The sequence below is a fragment of the Ambystoma mexicanum genome, chromosome 4p, assembly GCF_040938575.1.
Source record: "Ambystoma mexicanum isolate Mex_15411 chromosome 4p, UKY_AmexF1_1, whole genome shotgun sequence".
NCBI classification, from domain to species: Eukaryota; Metazoa; Chordata; class Amphibia; order Caudata; family Ambystomatidae; genus Ambystoma; species Ambystoma mexicanum.
Genome location: NC_090927.1, coordinates 822,071,623 through 822,095,709, shown reverse-complemented (window position 1 = coordinate 822,095,709; position 24,087 = coordinate 822,071,623). Strand labels below are relative to the sequence as shown.

The following is a 24,087-nucleotide window of genomic DNA, read 5'->3' as shown; positions in this document are numbered from 1 at the left end:
AACCTCTCCTTATGCATCATGCTTTGGATGGGCCCATTTCTCCTGGTCTTCCACCCTAATCAATGACCCCAAACAACCCACCTAGCCACTATGACGAGTCAGGAATGAAACCTGGACACAAGTGAGTCGTGATTTTGGTCAAATCCTTTGACTTAAGTAAAAGGGGCTGGGAAAATGCCTCTCTGGCCCTGCTCTAAGAGGGATTTCCCTACCTAAACCAAAACCTAAGGAGCTGTCTTTGTCAGAATATCCAAAACAAACCTGTCCTGTGTCCAAAGTTCTATTCTGACACTCACTCTCTAATAAACTAAATTCTAAAGGGAACAGGGGAATCTTTGGCCTTGAGTGATTTTAGAAAAGTGTTAAAAAAAATAATGAATAACTACAACAAAAATGTTCTTCAAAGATAAGGATATTAGCTGCAGAGGGTGGTTCCCTTCCCCTGGATTCCTCTTTACTGTCTGGCATTTTCACAAGTAATAGTTCCTTCTCCCTTTCTTGTCCAGCAACCACACCGATACAAAAACTAGTCTGTTTTTTCCACTTTTGTCTCGTCAGGACACCTGGTATACTCTGCCAGGTTTTGCTCCTTCTCTCCTGGTTAACACAATCCTTTTGCTAGCCCAGATATAGCCTTCTCAGGATCTCCAACTTTTGTATTTTCTTGTAACTGCCAGGGCTTCTTGTAATGACACATTTTATTTGATAATGTATCTGCTTGATAGATTATCCCGTCTGGGTTTCCCCATTCACATGAACTGTATACACTGAAACTTAAAAGGTTTTTTATTTGCAGTTAGTTTCTCTTTTTGACAATGAACTCTCCCGATAAATTAGATGCTGCCCTTCAACACCTGAGAAAGCCCAGGGGTATATTATCAAACACTGGTGTTGCCACAGCTTGTCTTCTTCCCGTGGCAGCTTCCTTCTCCTTGGCTCTCGACGCCACAGCACTGGTTCCAGCCCTTCAGTCTCTCAGTCCGCACCCAGAGGAGCAGCTCTCCCTCCCAGCAGCAGCACACCTCCAGGGTTTGTAATTAAAAGACGTGATAGACTTGTGATGTAAATATGGTGCTGTCACTGGTGAAAGTACAATTTGACATTTTTCTTTAGCACGTTGCAAGGCTGACAAGATGTTCGGCAGAACTTTCATTTCTGTGCCAATTCCCTTTAACCTTAGAGACCCCCAACTCTTTTGCTGGACTCGGGGCTTTTACATTTTTACTTCTGAGTGGGACCTTTTTCTCACTCACTCATGTGTTTACCCAACTATGATTTTCTGTGTTCCTTACTGTTTTATGAAGTCTGGTAAACTCCATAGGCAGCTGCTTTTTCATTGTGACAAACAGCACCTTTTGTGCAGTGCCACCGAGACGTCCTTTGGACTTCTCTTAATGTTTAACTATGTTTTCTTGGGTGAACTACTGTTCACAAGAATAGGAAGATGACCCCCGTCTTACCTACCTTTACTTTATGGGTCCAGCACACACCACCCTATGTGGAGTGCTAGGGGGTTACATAGTAACTCCTTTAACCCATTCCTCATGTAACATTTTGTTACACTAACTCACTTGAATGGCTGGTGGCAGTGTTTTTTTAAATTTATTTACTACCTAGCGACATGTATCTACATACTGATACCTCGGCTGCAGTGCTGCAACTAAGGGTGACCATTCTCTCAAAATGGCCCCGCCTTCTGTTTTAGCCATTTCTTGTTAGTTTCTTCTGGGCTTTTTACTCTGTTTGCATCAGGTTTGAGCTCTTTGTGTGTTTTGCCCTTAGTGGGCTTCAGCCCGCCCAAGCTCCAGTGTGTCTGGAAAGGCAGGAAGTGAGGGAGGGTCCTGAAACTTTCCTGTCCTTTGTCTCTAGGTGTGCCTGAGTGAAACCAGTTCCTATTGGCTGGCTGGCTGTCCTGGATGACAGCCACCCTGCTGTGTCACTGACAGCCTGGGGCTGTGAATGAATGGTAACCTGCATAAAAAGCGAGTTTTTTTTTGGACTAAGATGTGAAACAACCACTGGAGGGCAACATCCGAAGCAGCAGACGCCAGCAGCACCCTCCTGGACCGTGAAGTTCCCGGCTGAAGCTCTGCAGCTTTGCTGACCCTGTTTTTTAATCCACAGGGAAGACCCGTAAAGGACGACTTCCTCCCTTAGGCTGGTGGGACCAACTAGCCTCCATCTATTTTGGCACAACCCCCAACTTGCTGCGATTTTCCAAGGCTGCAGAAGCCAAGTACCCGGGGTATCTCGACCACATGCAAGTGCATTGTCTCACAAAGTGCGAATCTGGCCAAAGTTTCGTGGGCATCCAGAGGACCCTACAGAAGCAAGAAATCTGCATCCAGAGTCCCTTCACCAGAGACCAGGACAGAAGTATCAAGGAACTTCTAACCAGAGCTGTTTGTTCTTCTTTGGCACTGAGAAAAAGGTGCCAAAACCACAATGAACCGCTGAATAGAAGGAAATCCATTGCTGCAGCGTCCCGCTCTCGAGTGCTGCCACAGGAGCCCGCCAGACAGCCTCCCTTTCGTCACCACGACCAAGGACAAGGATCTGCTGCATTGCATCCAGCTGGAACACATTCTTAATTTCAAAGGTTCTGTGGGCTTGGGGGTACATTATCCTTTTGCCATTTGGGGAACTTCCCATGTTTGGGAGTGCGATTTAACCCTACACTAAGTTGACCTCAACTTACCTGCACTGGCCTTACAGCTTGTGCTTTCTAAAGGCGACTCCTCTTGAGTTGCTGTGATTTGTCTTTTGAACACTGACTATTTAAGAAAGTGTTTCCAAGAAGAAGAGCATCAGTACTTTGACTTTGCCCATTGACTTTGGCTGTCCTGGCTCCCTAAAGGCCACCTTCTGAACCTATTGGCTTTGGCAGTGCGTGTCCCTTTACAGGTTTTAAACGTGGAACACCTTAATGCTGGGATAATAGACTGCCGGCATCCCTTTGGGAGAATCTAACTGTTCTTATAACCTATCCGTCTGTCCTGATAGAACCCCAACCTTTCCTTCCTTAAATAACTCAATACTGCAAAGATGTTAGCAATATAAATATTATACTGACCTAAACTGACATCTCTGGGTGCTGGAACATGTGTAACATATGAATGAATTACTCGCCTGCTTTATTTTTCACTTTTTTTGTTGAATCCTAACTTGGGATTAGTGTTACAGCTAATTACTGCTTATTAAAGAATGCTTTAAACATCTTTGTGTATAAATAAATTATATAACTAAGTGTGTAAGTGTTTACTGATTTCATTGTACAGCTCTACAGCTCACATTACCCCTCTTATGATAAGCATGCTGCTCAGTCACACTACCAACTTTTATAGTACAGGCCTATATTAAAAGGTGTGTTACCTAATACCAGGAGATAAGTCTTGTGTAGTCCCACACCAGTTGGACCGCACTAATTCTTAGCCAACACAAGGTCAGCTGTGCAACCAACATTCTTTGGCATTATGCACAACATGGAAAACTTGTTTTTATTAGTACTACTGATGAGAGTTGAAAAGAAATACACTTTAACATATGTAAACAAGAGTTAAAACATTTAACTGGTCTTAGGGCACTGGCAAAAGAGAAAATACATACCTTTCCACTCTGCATTCGTTTTACATGGAAACAAGCATATGTTCATGCATAAGCACCATCTGAAAGTGGGTATACCATCAGAAGCTGCGCACCTCTGACTTTTGCTTAAGTACACAAGAGCTTTAATAGCATATGGTATGCAGTTACAGGCCTCGTGCTGTTTTCATGTAAAGCAGCGTTAGGTAAGATTTTCATATCAATTTATTTTTTTATTAAAATGTTTTGTTTGATTTTTACAAACTTTACATTTCTCATTCTCTCTCGCTTTCATTGCGTTTATACATTTAATTTGTTTCTGTCTATTAAGTCTCTTTTGTAATCTCCATCCAGAATTTAATAACTAATGATGAGCCATTGGTCCTTTCCTTGTAGTAAGTTTGCCCATCTTTCTTCGGTCGTCATCGCTTTTTTCGAGATCTTGAAAAAAATCTCTGAACAGTTCTCTTTTTTCTTTCAGTGCTGGACACTCCATGATCAGATGAAATAAAGTTTCTATTGTTTTCACTTCTTTGCAAAATCTACAATTCAGGGATACGATGGTTGTTTTATCTATCATCGCTAGATAGTCTCGAGTTGGTAATATATTCAATCGAAATCGTAAAAATAAATCCCGAATCGTTCTGTCCAGAAATTGAATTAGATAGTTGGGTAGTTCATTGAGAGCTCTTACCTCTTTTTCACATTTAAGATATCGTTTGTAACTTGTTTGGATCTCTATAGTTTTTATCCAATCATTGGGTTTTAGTTTTTGTTTCGCCTGCTGAGGTCTTTTGACTAACATTTCATCTGATATTTCTTCTTGTTGCATTTTTCTTTTATTGTCTGCAGTCCATTTCACAAGAGCTGAGGTTTGTAGGGCTTGTTGTTCTTCTTTTAGTATTTTCAATGACGGAATCTTATTGTCCGAAAGTATTTTTCTGTAAAGATCCATCTGCTTCCATGAAACTATGGATTGAATAGACTGTAGTCCGTTTGAATCGAATTCTTGCTATTGGGATTGATTTTGGGAGAGCTAGCGTCTTCCGCCAATATAGCCCTTCTAGATAAGACCAATTGATAACTTTCTGATTGATTAGGGTTTTGCTGGCATAGGTTATTATCGGAATTACCTTTTGCTTGTATAACAGGGTTGTTGCCTTTGCTGAATATGTTCCATATTTCAGGTGAAAAAACCTCCCTTGTCTTGGCAAGGATCTAGCCTTTCCCTTGATGTGATCGTTCCATTCTTTTTTGTTTTTTGAGGGGTTAATCAAGGCACCCAAGTATTTTATTGTCTTTGTTGTAGATATTTCTTGACTTTCTAGCAGAATTTTTACAGGATGTTGGATTTTCCGGTTCTGCATAAAGAGTTTCATAACCTTTGTTTTGCCCGTGTTAATTTGCAGATCGTTTTCTCACATGTACACTTGAGCTTTGTCCACGGTTCCTTGTAGGCCTTTCGTAGTTTTGTCAAGTAAGATGATATCATCAGCATACATTAGTGCTTGAATTGCTTCACTGTTAATCTTAGGTGGATTCGCTTTAGGATTTTGTATTTGTTCCTCAAAATCGTTGGTATACAAGTTGTATAAACAAGCAGCTAGTGGACATCCTCGTTTCAATCCATTCCTAGTAGGAATGGATTCTGTGACCATACCATCATTTGTTAAGCGTACTCGGACAGATGTATTTGAATATAGTTGTATTATTGGATTTAAGATGCAAGAAGGGCAGCCCCATGATGTTAATTTCGCCCATAGCTTATGCCTGTTTACGGAGTCAAACGCCATTTTCAGGTCTATGAAAAGGGCATAGACTTGTTGGTTTCTTGTAATTGCTTCTGTTTTTATCATATTCAATAGCAATAGATTTACGTTGGTCCCAATCTTGGTAACAAAGCTGGTTTGTCTTTTAGCTTGTTTTTAATGTTTGCAGCCCAGTTGTTAAGTTGTTTTTGCAGATAGCTTGCAAAAAGTTTTCCCAGCTGGTCTAAAAGGGCTATTGGTCTATAATTACCCGGATTCTTTCGGTCTCCTGCCTTGTAGATTGGGATCAGAATAGCAACTGTCCAGGTATAAGGGAATCTCCTTTCTTTTTTCTTTAAATTGAAGCAGATGAGAAAAGAATGTTGCCCATTCTTCCAGAGATGCTTTAAGAATTGCATTTGACAAACCATCCGGGCCTGGTGCTTGGGATGGATTTAAGGCTTTGATGTGCTTTATGTCGTCTACATCCCAATTGAGGTTCCAAGTAAACCTATCATTTCCTCTGGCTTTTATCGGGTTCAGCGTTTTGGTGTTGTAGACTTCTAAGAAATGTTTAACCCATATGTGAGACTCCACTTCTTGAATCATAATTTGTTGTTTTGAAGCATCATTCATCATTGACCATAAGAATCTCATGTTTTTCCTTTGTAAGGCCCCCAAGATTGCTTCAGCATCATTTTGTTTCATCATAGCCTTGTTTGCCTTTAAAAGGTTAGAATATTTGTGTTTTTATTTGGTTTGCGAAAATCAGGTTCCTTTGTTTTTTTCAATTGCTGTAGTCTCTTTTGATGTTCTTGCTTCTTTTTCTTGATTCCTACATTATATTGATGGCCATGAGGAAGCTTAGCGTTATTCTTGGATCTTGATTGATCATGTTTGTATTTTCTAAAATCCATCCGTAGTTCAATGGTCTTGATCCATCCATGGTCTTCCAGGGGGGCTTCTTGAAAGGTAGAAAGTAGATCAGATACTTGATGTCTTCGGATTCGTATCTTATTCAGCCCATTAGACACTTCAAGTTCTGGTAAATTTAGTTGATAAGTGTTAATTTTTTGGGCGATCCATGAGATTGAAATTTGGTGATGGTCGCTTGCAAAGTGCGGTATATTGTTGGTTGGAATTATTAATTTCTGCAAAGTTTCTGAGATAAATATGTAATCGATGATTGAGGTGGAAGTTTCACATGTCCAGGTCGGATATGGTAATCCTTTGTCGTTAATGGGTTGGTCAGAGTGATATTACAAATTCTCATTTCTTTAATCCATTTTCTTGCACGAGTCGACATTTCTTGGGTGGTGCTTCTTTATTGAATAGATGGATGTTAAAATCACCTACTATGATGAATTCACTTTCGCTGTTAGAAAGCGCAATAGAATCAATTTCCTCATATATAGAGTATATTAATTTGTTGTCACTAACAGCAGTAGGGTTCCAATAAATGTTAAAGATTGAAATACAAAGATAATCCTGACACTGTCGCACTATTGTCATAAAATAGCATACGGATGGTGATGTACTGGGCCCAGGGATTGATGTTCTTTCTTGCTACTATTGACCACGTAGCCCTGATTTTCATTAGGATCAACAATCCTGAGGCCGGTCTACCTATATTCGAAGATATTGCAGGATTCAGTCACGTTATGTATCCCTCACAAAGGACTCTTCGGTCAACCAAGTTTCTTGTAAGCAGATTATTTCCGATTCTGCAAGAGTTATAGATGGATTTTCAAGAAGATGTTTGTGACCCCTTGTGTTCCATGATGTTAAGGATATTTTATTTGTGTGGACTTCTTTATCCTTTGGTTGATTTTCATATCAATGATAAGTTCTCCTGACTTGCGTCAACCCCAGAACTTTTTTGCTGGACTGTTAAGACTATTTTTCCATATATCTCGGTGAGTGGGAATCTTTTTCCACACAGAGTCTTTTATTCTTTGTACGTGTGTCATTTTTAAGACTCCCCATAGTGTCTTAAAAGTTATCCTCTCTCACAACTTTTTGGCAATACGCAATATTGTTGCTGGGTTTCCCTAGGGGCTCCTTTTTTAACTTGTTCTGGCTAACCTTGTGCGAACTACAGTTCCCAAGGGTAGAAAGGATCTTTGGATCCCTTTTACATGTTATTAGGCGAGACCAGCACACCCCCCGCCTTAATGTGGAGTGCTGGGGAGATACAGAGTATCCCCTTTCTCATTTGAAATAGAACATTCATGCAGTCAGCCAGGCCCTAGCAAAAATTGGACTGTTCCTACAGGAGATTGACACACTGCAGACATAAACCGGAGGTGGAAGTTAACAGGGGTTTTGAGGTCTGATAATTATCTATGCCTTTATTTACTCGATAGGATGTAATGAACAGAACGGTAATAGCCACAAGCAGCGATTGTAATCAAGGCGTGAATTGGCCGCCTGGTTATTTTCTTTTTTCTTCTTCCTTGTTGTTGCTTTTTTTTTTCCCCCCTTCTTTTTTCTTCTCTTATTTTTCTTCTTTTTTTTGTAATTTATCCCCTGTACGGTATTTGTTTGCTTAAATATTTTCTTTTAACCAATTTAGGCTTTACTCTTTCAAATGTTGTTGAAATGAAATTAAATCTTATTATTTTATTTGATAATAATTTTGAAATGTTGAATGACTGTTTTGTAAAGGTCAGAGTTGATCCAAACAAATAAAAAGAAATTAAAAAAAAATGTTACAAGGACAGACTTAACTTTAATGGCTTGTGGCAGTGAACCTTTTTATTAATTCGGTGCACCTTTACCGCAGGCTGTTTGCACAGCCCCGGTAAAGGCACCCATAAGTGCCCATTTTACCAAAATGGCCTTGGTCGTCTTTTTTTTGCCATTTTAGCATTTCTTCCTTCTCCCAACATCCTGGGTTGGAAATTCATTTGTGTTATCGTCGGCGGGAATCCTGTGGATTCCCCGCCCAGTCTCCAGAGTGTCTGTGAAGGCAGGAAGCGAGGGAGGAGTCCAAAACTCTGCAGCCCTTGTCTTCCAGCCTGCTTGTAAGAATCCAGTTCAAACTGGGTGGCTGGCTGTCCTTTTATTTATTGAAAATTGTATGAATTTGTATCGTTATGTTGTAATGGACTTTGAGTAATTTTATGAAGAATGTGTAAAAAAATCCAAATGCGTTTATAGCACAATAAAAAAAAAAAAGAAAACAACTGCCAAACACCCCCCACCGCACCCCTCAGTATGAATGCTGCATGGCTGTTTGGCTGGGTTCCTGTATAAAAGTCTGATCTCGGAAGCTGAAGAGGTAGTCGACCACTGGAACTAAAACCGAAGAGGAAGATTAAGAAACTGCAGCTGAGACGATTTCCAGCGACCGGAGAGCCAGCTGTAGCCCTTCCTTCCAATAGACCTGGAGAATCAGAAAACAACTATCCCGACCCAGAGCCTGGTGAGACCCACTTAAAAAGACCTGCATTTTGAGCCGCCCCACGCCATGCTGCTACCTTGCGGGCTGCAATACCCCAACATCCTTGGACCTCGACCCATTGTGCACTGCACAGTCTTAAGAATTACAAAACTCGCTGAAATTTTGTGGACATTCCGCTGGATCTCCAGGGGCACGATTCAGGTCTGAAAAGTACCCTCAGATTGCTGGACCTTGCAAATAATGAGAATCCGACCAGCGATATTCTGTCTTCTTCTGTGCTCCTGAAAAAGCACTAAATCCACAGAGCTGAATCCAGATGCGGGGAAACTCTTGGTTGGAGCCTTCTCCTGTGATCCCTGCTGCCAAAGTGCTGTCTTCCGTCTTCTTGACAAAGGAATCTATCGACTGGGTTTTTGGCTGCAGATCCTGAAGTCTTCCAGCTCCACCTCTTCTTCTGTGCTGGGGTATTGCGTTGGCTGGGTTACTTTACCTACCTTATGCCTTTGTGATTTCTGTATAGCTTTGGGGGGTGGGAAGGGATTTCTGTGATTGGGAGGCCACTCATCCAGTTCACTCAGGCCCACTGCGGAATCCTCCTACGGTGTCCTCGCTGAAGACCCTCAACTAACTTTTAAGTGAAATACTTACTTGTCTGAACAGTCTTCCTCTGGAACTCGGACTTTGCCTGCAAATGAACCCGTTCTCACCCTGCCTACAGCTGGCACCTAGACCACTAGGGGCCCTCTACTGCCGGAGTGATCTCATGCTATGCAATAAGGGAAGGACTGGTAAAGAAAAGGGTTCTATCTGGAAAAGAATAACAAGTGTTCAAAAGTTATTTATTTGTAAAAGAAGTTGGTTGGTAACTAACTCTGAGAGTGAACAGTTACAAAAGTTCTTACCTTGAATGTGTGTTGCACTATTCTGAAAAGTATATGTAGGGTTAGGTTACTCACCTGTGAATACCTCCTTTATAAATATTTAGGTTTTACTTAATTTGCGTTAGCTGTGTGCCATCCTAAAACAAGTTAAAGAGTTATTGCTTGTCTCAATCTACTGTAATAGTAGATGACAACATTAAGTTTTACCTGCCTAGAATAGCTGTGTGCCATTCTTGAAGTGTGTTTAGGTGTAGCTGACCTTGGTCTGCCCGGTGCATACAGAATTAGTGTAAAGAGTTCTTGCTCATCTTAGACTGTGTTCCACTGAGCTGAAAAGCAACTGTAATTGTATATTACACCAAAAAGGTCTTACTCACCTAGTATAACTGTGCATTATCATCAATGTAGTAGAGGTATACACTGTTCCTTGAATCTGTGTTCCACTGTCTAGAAAAGTAGATTTGCAAGCTGGTTGACTATGTGATTTCCTTGTTGTGTCACTGCATAACCGACAGGGCCTACTACCCTTGAATTACTGAAAGTAATCAATCTATGGTCCGTAGAAGAACAAGTTAGTTACTTACCAACTGTAACGTTTGTTCGATTTCATGTTCCTCCCACGTATTCCTCATCTTAGATATTCGTATCGTCAGCTTTGCTGATTCGAAGAAAAAAAAAATCCACTCCAGAGGGCGCTGTGCTCGATGTCATGGCGTCGATGTCCCTCAAGGGCTGCCATAGAGTGTCAATGTCATCCGCAGTATAAATAGCTCGAGCCGCAGACGTTGGCTTTAGTTATGTTTTTTTTTTCCTTCAATATCCTCAACTGGGGAGTTGATGAGGCATACTCTTAGACTGCAAGCTCTCAAGGAACATTGAGTGTAAAATATGTAAACTGTATGGCGGGGTAGGTTTGGAGGGTCGATGAGGAATACATGGGAGGAACATCCAATCAAAAGAATGTTACATTTGATAAATAACTTGTTCTTCAAATGGATTGTGTCCTCCCAATTATTCCTCATTTTAGATAGACTCCCAAAGCAGTGAACATTTGGAGGGGAGTGGGGGTAGTATTAATTAATTCTACTCATGAACCGTATGAAGGACGGCCTTAGCAAAAAGACCTCCTTGGGATGAGGTTGAATCTAAACAATAGTGTTTCACAAAAGTGTGCTTTCACGACCAGGTGGCACTGGGACACCCCTCTGAAGAGCCGTTGAAGTCGCCATGCCCCTAGTAGAATGAGCCCTTTGCCCACCTGGAGGTTTTTTTACCTGCCAGCCTGTAACATTCTCCAATTGCTAAAATTATCCTTCTGGATAAGGGCTGTTTTGTGGCCGGTATATCCAACGAAAAGTTTGTCACTTTGCCGAAATGTTGCCAGTCTAGAAAAATAAAAGCTAAAAAATATATATAAAAAATATAAAGGCTGCCCTAAATTTTCCTAGGGGTCAGCGTAGCTCTGAAGCCAGATGTAATATACGTTGGTTGTCAGTCACCCAAAGAATCTCCCTGAAAACGCTTGCCCTCACCTACAAATGCCTTGCCAACAACGCGCCTCCTACGTGGTTAGCCGTTTCACTCCACACACATGATAAGATAGGATATATTTTATTTATATCGCGCCCATACACAGGTTTTTCAGAGCGCGACCAGGCAAAGGGAGGGGGAGCATGGGAGAAAAACAAAAACAAACGATCTTACTAGGCCCAGTGACATTGAGAATGTGCAAGTGCATGGGAAAGGGAAAGGGGGAAAGTGCAACATAAAAAGGAAGGGGGGCAAAGAAGTGCAAGGCACAGGATAATAAGTTAGTGGATATAAGTGAATAAATAAGGTGATAAGAGCAGTGATAAGGGCAGCCAGTGAAGGGTGCAGTGCAGGTCAAGTCAGATTTGGTAGCATCTGATAAGTGCAGGAGAGGAGTGGGGGGGACCTGTGAGGGTACAGATAACAGGCCCCAGTGCAGGGGTGGCCAGGAGGCAGTGCTGGAGGATAGGTGACTGGGCAAAGGGGGCCCCGTTGGCAGGTGAGGCAGTGCTGAGAAGAGAAGACTGATCAGCAGGGGAGGAGAGTGTCAAAGGCAGTTGCGAAGAGGAAGGTCTTAAGGAGCTTCCGGAATCGTAGATGGTTTTCCTCCAGTTTCAGGGTAGCAGGGAGGCCATTCCAAAGGGAGGATACGGCCGAGGACAGAGATCTGCCCCCTGCGCGTTTCTTAGAAAAGCGGCTGACCCTGAGGGAGTTTGAAGTAGAGGAGCGAAGGGCTTGAAAAGGGAGGTATTTACGTAGGGATAGTTGAAGGTATTTTGGACCCAGGCCCCAGAAAGCCTTGTGGACAATGCAGAGGGTTTTAAATTTAATCCTTGCATCCACTGGTAGCGAATGGAGGGATTTCAGTGCTGGAGAAATACAATCCCAGGACAAGTCTCGCAGTTCTGTTCTGGATTAGCTATAGAGGGCGGAGGGTAGAGGCGGGTAGCTTTAGAAAAAGGCTGTTACAGTAGTCCAGCTTAGAGGGAATCAGAGCTTGGGAGACAGTGAGCTTCTGTGGGAAGGAGAGGAAGGGAAAGGTACCTCAGAGCAGGTGTAGTAAGAAGTTAGATTTTTTTTGAGACTTCAGAGATGTGTGAGGAAAAGGACAGTGTGGAATCAAAGATGACCCTGAGGTTCTTTGCTTCGAAGGTAGGTGCAGTAGGAGGGCCGAGAGTGGCAGGCCAGAGAGTAAGGGGGAAGGAAGGAGAGGGTGTGCCGATGAGGAGAATCTCAGTTTTATTTATATTTAAACAGAGATCGTTGGTGGCAAACCAATTTTTAATGGCGATTAGACAGTCGGAGATGAGGGAGAGAGAGGAGGTGGCGGAGGGAAGCCTGAAAATGAGTTGTGTGTCGTCAGCATAGCATTGGAAGTTGGAGCAGAAGATAGAAATCCAGTAGGCAAGGGTTGCCAAGTATTGATTGAAAAGCCAGGGCGAGAGATTAGACCCCTGAGAAACACCACAGGTAGAGGGGGAGATAGAGGAGAGGAAAGACCCAAGTTGTACCTGGGAGGGTCGATCAGAGAGAAAGGAGGTGAGCCCAGCCAGAGCCTGATCAGTGATGCCAAGGTTGTCACGGAGACGATCGAGTAGGATGGTGTGGTTAACCGTATCGAAGGCGGAGGAGAGATCAAGTAGGATAAGGACAGAGGGGATGTTAGAGTCAAGGTTGGAGAGCAGATCTTCACGGATGTTCAGGAGAGCAGTTTCCGTACTTCTGGAAGCTCTGAAGCCAGATTGACGGTCATGGAGTGAGCTGACAGAGTCAGAATGAAGGTTGAGATGAGATTGCAAACTTTTCCAGGAGCTTACCCGGAAAGGGGGTGATGGAAATGGGGCGATCGTTAGCTGGACAGGAGGGATCAGCTGAAGGTTTCTTGAGTAGAGGATGTACAATAGAGTGTTTCAGGGGGGAGGGGAAAGAACCAGATGCAAAGGAGAGGTTGCAGAAGTCTGCAAGGGCAGGTGCAAGGGTGTCAACGTGGTCCTTAATGGTTTTGGAGGAACAGGGATGAACCTGTTTTGATGAGGCTTTCATAGATCGGGCTTGTCTGGCAACCTCATCGCGGGAGAAAAAAGGAAAGGCGGAGAAAGAGGGGGGAGAGGGATCAGAGGGAGGATCAGTGGGGGGAGGAGGAGTGTGTGGACAGGATGTCCTTAGTTTTACAGATAAAGTGTGAGGCAATGTCATTGCAAAGGGCCTGAGAGGCGAGAGGAGAGGTGGATACTGCGTCAGGGTTGGCCAGCTCCTTGTAGATTTTAAAGAGTTCGGCCGAGTGGTCCACCCGGCCTTTGAGATCAGCACAAGCCCATTGCCTGGTCCTTCCCAGGTTTAAACTGAAGACAGCAGGTGGGTCCAGCTTCCCAGTACTAGCCACCAAACTCTGGAATACTTTTCCTAACCCGCTTAGATCGGAACCCTCATTCCACTCATTCAAACATATAACCAAATTGTGGCTTACTACGTCAGACTTCCCTCTCTCTGCTCGAGTCTACACCGCTTTGTTAATACAGTCTTCCCTGCAGTTGTTATCGATATTTTGTTTATCTTTGATCATTTTATTGCCTATTTATCTTCAGCTTCTCATTGTAGATTTTGAACTGTACATATAGCCGGCACTTTTTGGTCTTCTTGCTTTCCATTTGACCTGTTTTACACTGTATTTTGTGTATTTTGGAAGTCCGTATGGAGGACTAATGATTGGGGTGGAAAAATCAATAATATCTAGAGAAATCCCTACTGATTCTGAGGACAACATTAATGCTGTGGAGGTGGTTATATCTATTAAAGAGAATTGGGTGAAACTGTTATTGGTTAATTTGTATAATCCCCATGGTGCGACAGGCAGAGAACAAATACAAGACACTTTGCATGAGCTGTTAAGTGAATGGAGAAGTGAAACGAAAAGCAACTTCATTATATTGGCTGGTGACTTTAACTGCCAAATCAAAGGGGGAGAAAGAACTACCAATAACAAATCATTACATCCGCTCCCGCTCATGCAACATAGCTACTGTGATGAGGAGGGGGAGAGGCGGCTCTTTCCTAAAAAGTTGGGACCTTGAAATTATCAACGGGCGTACACTTTGCGACACACCGGGGAAATATACCTGTAGGGCTGGAGGAGCGTGCCGTACACTTGACTATGTCTGTACCAGTGCCGAAGTGGCATCCTTGGTTAAAGATATGAAAGTTCTGGATAATGACTGGAGCGATCATGATGTTCTGAGCGTGACTCTTGAAAGCATTACGGGCCCATCCCAGGCTATACTGACTGGCAACATTCTTATAAATCAAGCAGCCACACGACTAGTATGGTCAGAAAAGAAAATCATAAGAGCAAGCCAGGACAGTGAAGACTGGGATATAAGGCACTATAAGCTATTCAATTCCATGTCACTCGAGGACATGGAGGGATGGATACGGGCCTTTACGGGCAAGTATGCTACCAAAAGGACATTCTGCACTATCAGCGATCCGGATCCTATACCGATCTATGATAAAGTAATAAGATGCCGAACGCACGCTTAGAGGCAAAATATGGACCACTTCTAGGTCCATGATTGCAGCCCATAGCAAGATAAGAGAACTGAAGAATCAATATAGGTCCTGGTCTAAACAACAGAAAGAACTAAAAAACTTGAATGTTGGCAAAAGACTATCAAAGTTATCCGTTCGAGAAACACCCGAAACATCTGGGCTTTGCTGGGTGAGGTGAGGAGGAGCAGGGTAACCCCCCAAATCAATCCCATAAATGCAGAGGAATGGGTGCGTTTCCTCGAGAAGCGTAATGGAAAAACAGTGGAGATAATTGAAGCATCACCTACAGTTAAGCAGGTCCCTCCTCCATTCTCAGTAAGTTTGGCAGAACTCTTAAATAAAATCTCTAAACTCAAGACTTCTTGTGCACCGGGACCTAATGGCCTTGCAAATACTGTTATGAAAAATAGCCCTATCTTTTGGGCTAACTTATTAAAAATCCTAAATGAAAAGGTCTTCACTGAAGGGTGAATCCCCGAGACATGGCAGACTGCAATATTAGTGCCTGTATTTAAAAAAGGGAACAGATTGGATCCGGGAAACTATAGATTATGGCCTATGCTGGACTGCTCTGGTAAAATGTTTTCCTCACTATTATTGCAGAAATTGCAAATCTGGGCTGAAGGAATGGGGGTTCTGGACCGTTTTCAAAGCGGATTCAGAGCAAGATATTCTACCTCTCAAAATCTACTCATCATGAATAATCTAAGAGATAAAGCTCTTCAACCTAATAGCCCACCACTGTACGCCTTACAGCTGTGGAGGAAGTTGAAAGGAATGCGTGCCCTGATGGGCTGCTCCACTACTTACAGCTTAACACGACAGTGCAGTTGAGACTAGATGAGAGTGGAACTGTCACCAGACCTATAAAACAACTCTAGGGGGTGAAGCAGGGATGTGTCCCAGCACCTACACTGTACAATCTGTTTGTATCAGACATCCCGGATTTCCTTCGAGTTGCTGATAATTTTCCCCCCGAAAGTGGGCATCCAGCACTGTTTGATAATGGCATAACACAGACAATCTGGTCATTTTTGACCATACATTCAGCAGTCTCTTAAGATCTGCGGAGCAGCTGTTGGAATATGCAGAACTAAATGATTTAGTAATAAACCATAATTTAACGGAAATAATTCTCTATTACAATGGGAAAATCAGCCGCCCCTGTATGCACGTCAGAGATCATGAAATCCAATACACTCATTCATTCAGATATTTGGGAGTGGAATTCGATTCAAAAATAAACTTTGATACCCGTCTCCAAAATCTTAAAACAAAAGCTGCCCAATTAACTGCTATGATCTGCTAATTCTCCCGCAACCAGAGTGGGTATTCCATTTGGGTTGCTCGCCAAGCATATATTCAATGTCTGGTGCCCGTGGTAATATATGGACTAGAGGCCTTGGTCAATACTAACTTAGATTGGCTCCAGATAATAGAAGGCAAGTTTTGGCGGAAGCTTTTGGGACTACCGCAAGGTATACCGTTGTCAGTTTTGAGACTAGAACTTGGTCTGTTCTCACTGAAATCCATAGTGTTGAAGAAGAGAGCAGAAATCCTCATTAAAATACATGTCAACTCTACCAATCAGTTACTGGCAACTATGAGAGAAGATATCAGTGGGAATAAACAGTCTAAGCTTTTGGTAGAAATGACTACACTGTTCAGTGGGGTAAAGACTTTGAATACATGACGTTTCAACTGGGGGAGCGTCTGAAGTTATGGGACTGGCAAAACAACTATGAGCATCTAGAGAGTTTGAGTAACTATGGATTCATCTCTCACATATTATATACATTTAAAAAGTCCCAAGGATAGTTAAATCTGTGCCCATCAGATAACCTAACACGCTTCCTATTGCTACTACGCATTAATCATCTCCCAGTGTTAACAGTGAATGGCCATGAACGAGCAATACCTAAAGCTGAAAGTTTTGCCGGATTTGTAAAAACAGTGCTTCACTTGAAACTGCCAGACACGTCCTTATGTTATGCCCAAAGTTGGGTTTTTCATATATTACGCATTACGGAAGCTATGCCCACGAACTGAACTTCATTTCGGAAGATGAGTTTTGGTATATGTGCATGAACACCTTGAATGCTAGTCTCCATCTAGCACCATACAGAGTATGGGGCATTGTCGACAAAAGACTGAGTTACAGCAACCCATTAACCCTATAAAGTTTATGAGTCGATGTTCTGACCAGATATATCTTATCTCGTGGGTAGAGTCATGCCTTCATCTATTCAGTTAAAGCAGTAAAAGATATGAACAAGAGTTGAATGAATGTATGTACTGTATCTTTATCCTTTCTATGATTGGTGGATATGTATTCGTTAATTTATATGGAACAAGAAATAAGTTTTTTATGAGTTTATTCAGATGATTATATTTTAAGATGATGAATTTGGGTATTAAGGAATGATTAATTGTATATACCTGTTGAATCATGTGTAAAGTTTTTGTTTATAAAACTATATTAAAATAAAATAAATAAATTATGTTTAATGTAATTATTTCATTGTAACCTCATGTTACGCACCCAGGAGCCTTTGGGCCAGGAGCGCTATATAAATTAAGAAATACGAACTACTAAGAGCCCTTTTTGGGTCCAGCCTGTGGAGCCTTTCTTCCTCCTTACTTGCATGAGTGGGGAGGATAGAAAGTTGGCAATGTGATCTTTTGAGACAAGTGAAAGTCAGAGACTATTTTTGGTAGAAATGAAGATTCGACTTTGAGAAGGCTTATAAGGTAGAGCCTGTAACTCACTCACCCTGCGGTCTGATGTATGTTTATTTAGTTTATACAGCGCATTTTTTTTTGTGTTTAATTGTGTTTCAATTTTTACAAAAGGACATTCCCTTGATTGTGAGTTTAGAAAAAGTGAAGCTTCCTCCGTTTTCTTTTTCCTTTCTTTCTTTAAAATGCTCAGGTTTTAGTCGTTCCATGTGGAATTTCCTTCCAAATCCAAGCTTTGAAGGAACTTGGCTGTTGCCACGGTTAATGTCGTTGAGTCTCCACTCATTAACTTATTCCACCAGTCGTCTTAACTTGTTGTCAAATGTGAGAGCCTGTGTGGGCGCAGGTAGATTGTTCTTAATTTGTCCACACCCGGGCAGTAAAGAAGTAGGTGTCGTACTGTTTTGTGCTCCAAACTGTTGCAATACCGACAGTTGGGGTCTTCAGATTGTTTTCTCTGGAATAGAACTTCTTTCGTCTTTAAGACGTGCTCTTAAAAAGTTGTACGTAACCGTTTGTCTGGAAACTATTTTAGGTAGTTTCTTACCTCATCTATCCTCTGTGTGTTGATTGTATGATGAGACTGAGGTGTGTACTCTTCAGCTTTTTCCAACGTGTCAATCCAATCTTGAATTTTTAGTTTATCCTCGATTTTTCCGGGAATACGTTCTATGTCCCATTCAGAACATCCAATTTTTTCTGTTAGTTCCAGTAGTTTATTATACCAGGTCATCATCATTGGGGTTTTTTTGCTCTTCATTTCATCGTGGATGATATCCAAGACTTTCGGCCAGGGACGACTTAGAATTTTTCCCAAGAGTAAAATACTGTTTCTCTCAACTACAGATTTTACTGATTGGAGGCTCAGTTCTCGTCCGATGACTGCTATGGGAGTAGAGTTTGGAAGTCGTAGTACTTTACACCAAAAGATCCCTTCCAGTTTAGGCCAACATTTTGATGGAAGAAGTGGCATTGCCTCCGCCCCATAAGTTATAGCCGGTACTGCTTTTGCATTGAAAAAGTTGATTAGTGGAAGGATTGTAAATTTACCATATTTTCTTTCCAGGGTCAAGGCCTGTGCAGCCAATGTCTTAGTCTTGATGAGTAGGTGTTCTTGCATCGTTATTTCTATTCGGCTTCGACAGATTTTTACTCCCAGGTAGGTAAAACTTTTTACTATGTCCAGTTTCTCTGAATTTGCAAACCATTGAAATCTTTTAGTTGGTTTTGATGATTTTTCCAGAATCAAGATTTTGGTTTTTGTTGTATTCAATTCCAAATCATTTTTCTTTAGATATATTACAAGACTGTCTATTTGCCGCTGAAGACTGATAGCCGTTTGGTCCAGCAATAAGATGTCATCCGTGTAAAGCAGTGTTACTTTCGACTCGCCGATTTTAGGTGGAAATGAGCGGGTGTCGTTTTCTTCTTCCACTATGTCAGCTACATATGCTTTGTACAGTGCTGGCGCCAGGGGGTAGCCCGGCTTAACCCCTCTGGCTGTTTTTATTGTTTTTGACAGGAGGCTGGCGTCATAAAAGCGTACTCTGAGGTCTTACTGTACAAGGCTTTGATTGGGTCTAGAATTGATGGACATTTCTGTTTTTCTAGTTTTCGCCATAGTTTTTCCCTGTTAACGCGGTCAAATGCTTGGACCAAATCGATTGTTGCTATATAAATTGTCGGATGACCCTCGGAAATTTTAGACTTTAGGATACTGAGCATCATGATGTTAACCGCAGTGCCAAGGCCCTTTTCAAAACCCGATTGTAGTGGGTCGGCTGTCTTAGCCTCTTTTTTTTTCTGTTGTGTTACTAGGTCAAGGTTTTCTTGCGTTGGATTTGTTTGAGCCCTCCTTATGATTTTTCTGAGGTTGGATTTCTTTAGCCTCACTTCTTCATTGTGTACATGCAAATTTGTTGTTTCCTGTCTTCTTTTCTGTCGTGGATGTGAATACGGTATGAGAAGTGGGTAATAATCCACCTTATCTGTGATGTTATTGGTGGTGTTTAAGCTATTTCCATTTTTGTAAGTTGCCGTGATGGAAATTAGGTCTTGTGTTGTTAACTGTAGCCGGTTTCCTTGAGTATTGATTTCTATTTTTTGTGACATTTTCACCGGCAGGTCTTTAGTTGCTTGCCATGTTTCTGTTAGTAAGTTGTGATCACTCCTGATTGTTTTTACTACCTCAAAACTCTTGATTAGTACATATAGACCCTTGGAGGTGAAGATATGATCGATTGTGCTTGTATGTCCTTTGCTTTCCCATGTCGGAATCCTGGGTCGCGCTGTTTCTAAAGAGTTGAGGTTATACAAGTCACGTGATTCAATCAATTCAGACCATGCAAGACCTCTTTTTGCTGATTGCGAACTACAGTTGGTTTTGTTTCGGACTGTGTTTGTTTCCTCTTCTGGAGCTAAACAGGTGGCATTCAAATCGCCACATATCATGATGTGGTCCACATTGTAAACTGTCATTGCTACAGTTAATATTTCTTCTATATTATTAACAAAATCAGTTGTTTTAATTGCAGCCGGATTCCAGCAGATATTCAACACGAGAATAAGGTCTTTTCTTCCTTCCGTCTGCAAATTTCCATCTTTCTCCCAGTCTAATAATGTCGCTTGAATTGCCAAAGATGATACCAAATTATGGGCTATTCTCAGACTTCCTCCTGTGCGGATGGCTGTTATGAGGCCTGATGTAGGTCGACCCTGTTCCCCTTTTTCTGCCGGAGATAGTAAGACCTCAAAGCCGTCCATGCTCGGTGGTTTCAATAGCCAAGTCTCTTGCAGACTTAACAGGTCGAATCGGCCAAGGTTAATTTCCCCTGGTTGTGTGAGGTGAGTATGCCCTCTGGTGTTCCATGATCCAATGGTAATGATTTGCTCCGTTGTCTGTGTCGTAGTTTCAAGGTCACCGACACAGTATATGGATTGCTATGTTCTAGTGTAACTGGACAGTACCAAGGGGATCCACGCCCAACTTTTTGATTCTTTTTCGATCGTTTCCGATTGATCTTTGTTCAGAGATTGGTCACTCATCGAGCGTCTCTCTTTCCCTTCAGTGGTCTGCAAGTAGATCCAACCCTTTGGTTTCCTGCTTGGCATATTTTCTGCCGGTCTTCTTTTTTCCACTGTCCTTTATTAGGTGGATTTTCTCTCTGCTTTGTTCTTTCAATGTCTTTAGGAGTCTGCCTCGAGTTAGAGCCTTCCCATTTACAAGTTGTAGATCTTTCCTCTTTTTCGTGTTTTTCTTTCTCTGGTGATTGGTTCCGTTTTCTTTTCTCTCTCATAAGATTTTTTATGTTTGGGGTTCTGTGCAACATGTCCACTCTTCCTTTTTTTTTTGGTCTCGTGGTTCTGATCTTTTTCCATTTTGTTTTTATTTTCTCCCTTATGGCCTCTTTCTTCAGATGTTGTTTCTCGTAGGATGCATCCTCTTTTTGAGAGTTCGCCTGCTGTTAGAAGCACGAGTTTCTTTATTGTCTGGGACGCAATGTGTAGAAAAATACTATCTGTCCGTCCCTTATGTGCGAACTCCACTATGTTTATATCCACACTTTTAATTTGATCTCCTTTAGAAATTTTATCAAGAAGTTTCATCGTGGCTCTCCTGTTCAGCACAATTTTCTCTCCTGAACTGTCAGGTCTTTCTAATTTCAATGTTCGTGTCGACTTACTTTTCTGAGTAAAAATCACCGATGTTCCTGTTAGGCATTGTTGACCAGATGAATAAGAGGATCTTCGGTTAAGTCGGTTTCTATTTTCCTGAGGTTGTTCTCTTTGTGTGTAACCCTCTGTCTGTTTGCCCGATCTTTTATGACCATGAGTGTTGTCCACTTGTCGACTTATTCCTTTACTGGTTAAGTGATTCTCTGTATTTTCTTTCACTCTTCGGGCTTAGTTCTACAGATCTTCCGGCCTCTCGACTATTTTTTGAGCTTTTTCGCACATACTCCTCGTGGCCTCTTCGTCCGTTTTTGATTTTGTGTATCCTTGTGTTTGCCAAACGGAATAGCGTTTTCCTTTCTGGAGTAATTCGGGATCTTTTGTCACTTGGATTTAATACTTTCACTCTCTTTTTTTGGATATGTTATTGGTTTCTTTTGTGGGTTCCCTTTTAGGTTTCGAGATGGGGAGTTATTTTCTACAAATGACACCTTTCTTTTTTTTGTTGTTGGACGCGGTATTTCTGACTCAGAATTTTCATTGGAATAGACACTGATGTTAGATATGGCAATCATACTTTCCTCTGTCATTTGTTGATGCTCTCTTTTGGCGCATGTCCGCTGGGAATCATTTTCTGAGTATATGGATTTTTTTTCCGTAACCGTTATCCATTTTGTCATTAACTCATTTGTCTTGGTTTCGCTTTCCGATTTCTTCTGTATTTGTTGTATTTTTAGACCTTGAATTTCTTTCGGTATAGGCCGATTATTTGATGTTGTCTGTCTTGATTGTTGTTGGTTCTTCTCCTTATAACCTTCAAAAAAATGTATTTTCAATTTCAGCTGGTCCTCTTTAATTTGTCCCTTCATTCTCGTTTCAGTTTCACGTAAGTTTTCTTTTGGACTGTTGTGTTGTTTCGATGTGCGGGATTCTTGTGAGGATTCCTTGGCAATGTCTGTGTCCTGATCTGAAATCTGACTCACGAAGAGACGCCGGTATCTCTATTTGATTTGTATCATTCATTTTTCCTCGAGTCTCAGTTTGGTATGTTTGGGTGCTGATGTTCACTGTTTTTTTGTTTTATTGAAATACCTCGTTCTTTTGTTGTACTAGAGGGTTTGTTGGAGTATTGGCTGTGTCCGTCATTGTGCCTCGATCTTGAGTGTTTGCCTTCCAAGCTTCTGTGGCCAATATAAAACCTTCTAAATTAGTCAATTTTGAAGTGAAGGATGCTAGTAGCGAAGTGTGGTCCATTAATGTATCGTTGATGGATTCGTATAATTTGCCAAATGGTGCTAAGGCGGTGGTTACTGCTGAAATCACCGGCAGTAAATCAGCCTTATTTCCAGGCGAATTTGTTTCTTTTGTTTTCAGAGTTTCCTGTTCATGCTTAATTTTGTGTTGAGTAGAGAGGAGTAAACGCAGCGTGTCTGATAAGGTGTCACCCTTTCTTTGTTGAATAGTCGAGTTCGTACATCTGGTCGACTCTGTGTTTAATCATGTTTTTGTAATTTAGTATAGCCTCTACCAGTTTTGCTTCTTGATTTTTTTGATGAGTTGTTTGGGGCCTTGGTGCGATTTCTTGACTCCTTATCTCCTCTGTGGGTACGATATCTTTACCTACTACCTGGTCTCTTGTTTTGTCATCCAACTCTTTGTTTGGTCGTTGGTTTGTGATCTAAAGTAACTTCAGGTAATTTCTCTTTTTCAGAATTTCTTGCGTTGACGGTTGTAAGCTTAGATAAAGCTTCTTGTTTTTTTTCCCTTTCTGATGAGAACACTTCGGTCTGTAATGTATTAGATTTTGTTTGTTTCTTTTTTCCCTCGTCGTTACCTGCTGGTACTAGCTTCTTATTTCTGCAGCCACTAGCAAGTTTTCGTTGCTCCGTTGTAAATTGGGGGGTCTTTGTTTGGCTAAGGTGCCAACGTATTTGAGGTGAAAAACAACCACTTTCCGATTTTTCTACTGATACTGATACTGATTGATGGAGTGATATTCTATGCGGGGATGGTGGAATCCCTTCCAGAATTTCCGTGTCAGAGAGTTCGAATCGGTTCTTCATGGGCGGTTTCCCTAGTTTTTCGAAGAACCTGCCGATCGGGTTATTTGTCTGGACTGTCAATTTGCCAGATTTCTTTGGTTGGGATTTAAGTGGTAGTTTGAAGTTTGGAGTTGATGATCAAGTATGGTTAGTGACTTTACGTTCTGGACTTTTAGTGTTTTCTTTGCCCACGACTTCCTCTTGTTTGGACTTGATTGTAGATTCTGCTTTTTTATCATCATTTTGGTTGAAGGATAAGTAATTTGCATCTTGATGCGGCGATATTTCGCCTTGGTTTTCTCTTGCTGAGTAAGTGTGTGTTTCGATCCAATTATGTTCTCTCAGCATATTAAGTTCGTCTGGTTCACATTCATCCAGGTCTTCTAGGTAGGATATAGTTCCATTGAATGAGTTGTTTTCTTTAAGGTCTGTTAAGTTTGGATCCGGACTTGGTAGATCTGCTCTTACTGTCACCGGATGAACCTCCGTTTTAATTTGAGATGCATCGTTTTCTGTTATTTTTCTTTGGTTTGAAAAAGTCTGATCTAAGAATTTTTTAATACATTTTCTGTAGTTAGGTTGTGCGTGTTAATTTCTTGTGTGTATACCTTTTTGTGTGTTTTTTTTGGCATGCCATCAGGGGGCAGCTTAACGGACACTTTCCTCAGGGTTCAACCCTTGTTGGTCTCCGGCGGGCTTGGCTTGCCCCCCTTTTTCTGTACCTTGTTAACCACGGCTCCAGTTTCCCCCGTATCGTCGGGAGAACTCCGCTCGCAGGGCTGCGAGGCCACTTCCATCCTCTCGACGTCCCCCACTAATGCGGCTGTATACTCTAAAACCCCCTCAGCACTCAGGCCCCCAAACTCTCCGCAAGAAGGCAGCCGTGCGCAGTCCTTTTTACTAAGAACTTTTCCATGAGTTTCCTCTTGAGTATGACTGTC

At 41.8% G+C, this 24,087-nt stretch overlaps 1 protein-coding gene across 1 annotated transcript in view; it reads right to left on the bottom strand.

Annotated features, from left to right (window-relative positions):
* The window catches only part of CCNC (cyclin C), an 813,217-nt gene that overhangs the window by 629,126 nt on the left and 160,004 nt on the right, over window positions 1-24,087 (bottom strand). The gene's annotated exons all lie outside the window — the stretch shown is intronic.